Source organism: Melanaphis sacchari, unplaced genomic scaffold (assembly GCF_002803265.2).
Source record: "Melanaphis sacchari strain LSU unplaced genomic scaffold, SCAv2.0 Contig110_pilon_pilon, whole genome shotgun sequence".
Lineage (NCBI taxonomy): Eukaryota > Metazoa > Arthropoda > Insecta > Hemiptera > Aphididae > Melanaphis > Melanaphis sacchari.
In genome coordinates, this window is record NW_020270425.1 from 547,196 (window position 1) to 553,882 (window position 6,687).

At 26.0% G+C, this 6,687-nt stretch overlaps 2 pseudogenes; one reads left to right on the forward strand and one right to left on the reverse strand.

Moving 5' to 3' along the window:
- Nucleotides 1–4,316: 4,316 nt before the first annotated feature.
- LOC112603753 lies at nt 4,317–5,479 on the forward strand (annotated as a pseudogene).
- Nucleotides 5,480–5,521: 42 nt separating this feature from the next.
- Nucleotides 5,522–5,920, reverse strand: LOC112603754 (annotated as a pseudogene).
- Nucleotides 5,921–6,687: the final 767 nt, after the last annotated feature.

Here is a 6,687-nt window from a genome sequence, read left to right on the forward strand (position 1 = left end):
ATTTTATTTTGAAGAACTGGAACCTATAGAATTATTTAATTTTAATCTTATAAATTGTTCTAATCTACATTATAATTGATCTATAATTTTCTATTGTAACAAATATTTATCATCGATTCTAATTTAAAATATTGTAAAATACTGACTTTCATACAGTTTATGTTCTTGTCTTAGAAATTAGTAGCTGACTTTAATATTAGAGATAACCACACAAAATTGTGTCTACTGAATACAAATTTGGTTTGTGATAAGTTTCTTTGGTAATAACTGTAAAATGTTGTCATAACTTGTATGGTGTATCAATAAAAAATTAATATTAAATGAGAAATACGAGATGATTTTGCTGTTAGTAATGTTAAAAACTTAGCTATATAGTAAGTTAAATTTTAAGTATCTATTTTAAATTAAATTTTAATGTAATTTATTGTAGGTACTTAAATGATGGCCTGGTATCAATATTCAAGAGCAAGTGATAAAACTATTTTGATTGTGTATGTTGACATAAATGTTGTTAAGTAATCAAAATATATATTTAACAATATTTTACCTATCATATACATATGTATACTCGTATATAAACGAGACTGTTCGAGTGACCGATTCATAATCATTCAGAACCGAACCTATTAGAGCTATCGATTTGAAATTTTGAGGGTAGATTATTATTGTTATTTTACCGTGCACTATAAGGAAGGATTAAAAAAAAATTTATTTTAAGGGATTAAAATCGGCAAAAAACAAAATTTTAGGTGTAAATTTTATACTTATATACATGTATGAGTAAGCGTTTTTAAGCCTTGAGTCTTTAGCTCATATTTTTAGGCTTTTTTTCACTTGGGCAATTTTATGTGACATGCTCCAGTGTCAATACCTACGCCTATAAATTTAGTTACTTTGGCATCAAATGAAAATATATTGTAATATGTAGTTTATAGAGAAGTTTTATAATGAAGCTGTTGTCATAAATTATCATTTTGTATCATACACTTATAAAAATTTCGTGAGCAAAGCTGCGACAGGTAACCTGCTAGTATTATATAATACACATTTGGTATTTAAAATTAATTATTACATTTTTATTTATGTAGGTATTGCTTATTATATTTTGTCCTTGATTTGATGTTATTTCTTCCTTTGATGTGAATTTATAACTTTCATTTTTAAACAGCTTCATGGTAATATGTAGGGCTCTGATTATAAAGTGTAATAAATGACAAAAAAAGCACAACATTATTTTAAAAAAGTAATAAAAAAAGCTTATTATTTTAAAAAAAGCGTAACCAAAAATTAATTTAAATAAAATAAAATTAGATAATTAGTAAGTATTTTACTAGATTTTCAGTTGTGAAAATGACTATTGTCCGATAGAATGTTTTTATACGTAGAAAACGAATGCTCTACATTCACTAAAGTGATTGGTGCATAAGTACTTTTTGGAAATTTTAGTCAATGTATTTTCATAGCATGAATTGAAATATCTATTATTTAACATCGACTCGTCAGAAATAGTTTTTTTGCAATACTTTGTTAAAAATTCGAAAAAATATTTATTATTTAATTATTACCTACCTATTCATTGGAATATTTGCAGCTATTAATTTTAACATCAATCGGCATTAAGATCTGACTTACTACTAAATTGTTGATAAAATGATAGAAGTACCTACCTACCTAATGTAGACTTTTCATTTTCGTGTTTTAACAGCTTGCACATGTTTATCTTTCCGCTTTTGTACATATATTTTTTCTTGCTTACTGACTATGGATTCTGGCATATTCCAGTGTATGGCAACAAATCCTGCTGGGAATATCAATCATCTGTAATTTTAAATGTTTTGGATAAAGGTACTTAATTTAATAGTATTTTTATTTGTTTGCAGATCAATAATGCTTGAATTTAATGAATTAGATATGTACTTATTATAATATTATTTTATTATAATTAACATGCTTAATATAATATACCTACAATAGAACCAACAAATGTATTATTATGGAACTATATTTTTTATTAAAAGTTAATTAACTAATTTTTATTATTTTTTTTTTTTTGTTTTACGTATGTTTATATGTTTTTTGTATGAATTATACATTTTTTAGAAGATGGAATTTAAAATTAAAAAATTAATCATTTTTGAATAATGATACCTAATGTAAAATCTAACTTAAAATAACGGTTTTTAAATTCATTATAACATACACAACAATTACATTTCCATAATAGTTTTATAGATATAAGTTGGTAATGATTTTGTCATTTCATTCTCTGTAGCTGAAAAATCCAAGAATTTAAAAAACAATCCATTATATCGGTTTAATCAATTTAAACCTAATGACGAGATATATACTGTTAAAAATAGCCTATCTTCGGAGTCGTTTACAGTTTTAACATTTAATAGGGAACACACTATCTCAAATGATCTTACTAATTTCAAAGATTAGTTTTCTCTTGATAATTATAGTTTTATTTATTTTTTATTCTAAAGTTTAGTCGTTAATATTTAGTTTTTAAATATTTTTAGGTGATATCCCTTACACTGTTGCAGCTGAAAAACTCAAGGAATTAAAAAACAATTTACCATCATTCCCTAAAGCATTAGATGCAAGGGTTGTATCAACTAAGTTAGCAGCTTTCTTATTTTGAATTAATTTACTTAAACCTAATGGTGAGTTATTAATTAATATAATATTTAAGCTGAAAATAAATCTCTTTTGTGACTTGGTAACGTCAATAGGTACCAACTCATCGAATCTGTTTTTTCTAATATATTCTTAGTAAAAATATACTATATAGAGTATATTTTTTCAGCTTGAGGACACACAATATTTATATTTTACATTCTAGATAAGATTCTATGCACGTTAACGTCGTGAACAGTTGACGCAGCAAAGGTCTTGTTTTCGTTTTCCAATATACTTGTATTACTGTATTAGGAATGTTTTGTATGGATAATATCATATTATTATTATTATTATTATTATTCAGGAAGATTGATAGTTTCCGATTAATCACTTTTCATGGTGTATCATCGCGCATTTGACGTCTTTTGTCCTTTTCAACCGCGCGCTGAGTCAAATAACCTTCCTATTATTCAATTTTCAATCATCAATCGCCGTTGTATGGAACGTCCGCCGTGTTGGGCGTGCAGAAAACGCGACCATTATAGGAGTTAAGAACAGCTGTCAGATATGTAATATTTATATTACCTATTACTTAACTGCGCGCGGTTATGACGACTCGTATCCATAACCATTGGTTGACATTCGTATATATTGTACAAATGTACAATGTTATTACCTCCTTGTCTTACCTATTGCTATACCTACACTACCACCGTAATTGTATCCATAGTGAGTTTTTTTTTCATATGTATTCTTCAGTCTATTCTTAATTTTACATAACATTTTTTATACGATGTACACTTGTTCAAGTCAAACTCAAGTTTTTTACGTGTTACAGTGCTCGAAATGGACCGGAACGCACCGGAACGCAGTTCCGGTTCACGACAAAAAAATTTTTAGCGTTCCGGTTCGTAAAAAAAATACGTTGGGTGAAGCCCCCAATTCTATGGTATGTACCTATTCCAAAAAAAAGCGTTCCGGTTCAGAAAATTTTCCATTTCGAGCACTGACGTGTTACAGTGTGTTCGAATAAACTGATTTTTTTAAATCTTAAATTTCGTTTTACCGTCGATTGTGAGTACACAGATGGCGCATGCTATTACGTCTATACGTCGTTTCATTGTAAGTAGGTAGGCAAATACTTACTTGTTACAATTAAATGATTTTATTCCTTTAAATGTAATTATTTGTGCTGTTATACTAAATTGATTAACTTTTAATTGATCAGAATATATTTCGACGTTAAATTATCTTTTCAATATTTTTTACTATTTTTATTATGTTTACTTATTTATCTAAATTAAATTTATATTAATTGATTTTCTAGGAATAGAAAAAAATTCATGATTTTTATAAAAAATGTTAAAGAATTTTAAAATATATTTCCCAATTAAATAATTTTAACTATATAGTATCTTTTTAATGTTATTCTATTAATGATACAGTTCTCATTTGTATTATCAAAGTATATTGTGTTTAGTTTATTTATTAGTTAATTTCTTACTTTACTCTTCTCTATTTTTTAATGACATATTTTCGAATGATAGTATTTTTTTATGGTTAAGAATTATAAAATCATTCTGTGCTTTTATATATATTTATGTTAATGCTTCTATTATAATGTTTTAATTATGTTATTTATTTCACAGACAAATCTAATGATTTCTTTATAAAAGAAAACAAGTTAATAGGAGATGAAAAATAAATCATACTCTTTATTAACCAAACAGATTGTCAATAATTCTAAACACAAAGAGAATGATTTTTGTTCTGTATGCAATGTATGTATGAAAAGAATAAGAAGAACTCAAATACTTGATACTTACCAAGAACATAATGAATTTTCATCAGATAGGGCTAATGAACGCCAGTGTTCTATAGATTGTTTACAAACTCTTCATACAAACTTACATCAAACAGTAGATCTTAGTTCAGAAAGAAAGCTAAAATTAAATCCCTTTTTAATTTTAGATACTGATCCTACATTGGGCAATTTAAACTACTCAAATGCATCATCTAAATATTCTAATACATTAGGTAAATAAGATAACTTTATCAAAAAATAGGTATTTATTTTGAATTCAAAATGTATACTATTGCTTAATAATCTAACAAATTTAGGAACTGTACCAGATATTTTTTTTTGCTCTGCATGCAATGCATATATGATTAGAATAAAAAGATCTGAATGCCCATCAAGAACACAATGTATTTCCATCAGATAATACTAAAGGATGTTGGTTTCTTAAAGATCGCTTACAAACTTTTCATACAAACTTACATCAAATAACGAATCATAGTTCAGATGCACAGCTAAAATTAAATCCTTATCTAATTTTGGATACTGATCCTACATTGAACAATTTAAACTACTCAAATGCATTATTCAGATATCCTCAATCATTAAGTAAATAATATAAGTAATTTTTAATTAGGTACTTTATAAAAAAATTCTTTTTTTTTTTTTAAATAAAAATTGATATTGGTTAATAGTCTTCCATATGTATTGCATTCTACAGAGTGAAGATTACATATTTTAAAATTAATCAATTAATATCAACATTTTATGAAATAAAAAAAAAAATAAAGTTTTATGAATACTTACATAGTAAAATATCAATTTATTTTTAAAGAAACAAAAAGAAAGATCATACAACACTATTTATATATGAAATTAAACAGAATGATAAACACAATGATGTTTTTCAATATCATAATAATTCAAGACAATGGGAAGAAGAATATGAAAGCTGTGTAGAACAAGAGGAATTAAAAGATATTGATCAATTTAATTATGCATCAATTAAAAATTATGATACGCATTCAAGACAATCTGCTGCTCATGACAGTATGGTAAGTATTTTAGTAAAAATAATTTTTTTATTATCCTTATTTTAAATTATAAATAATTAACTTTAAGAAAAATCCAACCTGCATTTTCATAACGGTTATAGTTATGTGGTGTACATGATAGATAACCTTTCAACGAGCTGGTAATACCTAGTAATCGAGTATTATCTACTTCTATTCCATTGATTTCAAGTCGTATTTGTTCAAAGAGATATGAAAAAACCGTTATTAGCAAGTTTTACTTCACTAGCTTCTGATATTTTACCTTCTAAAAAAATAAAACTCTCATGCAAATACGGATAAACATCTGTTTGCTGGATTGATGTTCGTATTTCATCATTATTATTAAATGAAGTCGTATAAGGTGTATATGAATGATATACATTTTCTTAATTTTAGAATCTGTTTCAAACCTCGAACTTATATCCAAAATATCACTTTCAGGCATTCTGTTTCAATATATAAAATGTTTTTATTTTTCACTGTCAATTTTTTAACTTTACTTGATGTTGACGGTAACACTTTAGTCGAATGACTAGCTAGTCTAACCTAAAGTAATGGGCTTATATTAAATTTTAATCTCATGTCAAGATCCGTAACGTTTAATATGTAGTACAATTGTTAAAGTCTCACAAAAATTATCGATTTGATTAAAATCTTGATCAACTAATTGAATAGTTATTGAATCAATATTTGTTTTGTTCAATTTATAATATATAAGGTTTGGTGGTGATTGAACCACTTTTGTTCCAGTTTTTCCACTAGGGAAATACTCGTAAATTGAATGAGTTTGAACGTGATTACTGAATGATCCTTGAGCAATATTACACATTACTTTTATACAGTTAATTGTGTTTAAATTTATAGCTTTTTCCGAACGCAGAACTTTAAAATCTGGATAATAGTCCCGTTTTTCAAACCCTAATAAAGGTGCTATTCCATAAACCTTATTAAATTTCGAAAGATATAGATGTTCCATTTTCTTTATTAAAGTCTGTTACTTGCTCTACAACTTGCTGGTTAATATCTTTAATATTATAACAACCTTTTTTTAGCGTAATAAAACAAATTTCCAATCCATTTCGATTCTTATCTAATACTTGAATTGCAAATTTATTATTTTCCGAATTAATATTTGGAAATAAATTGAACGTTTATAAATATAATAAAGCTATTTCAGAGTCCTCATACACGTTTAGAGGTGGGAAAAAAATT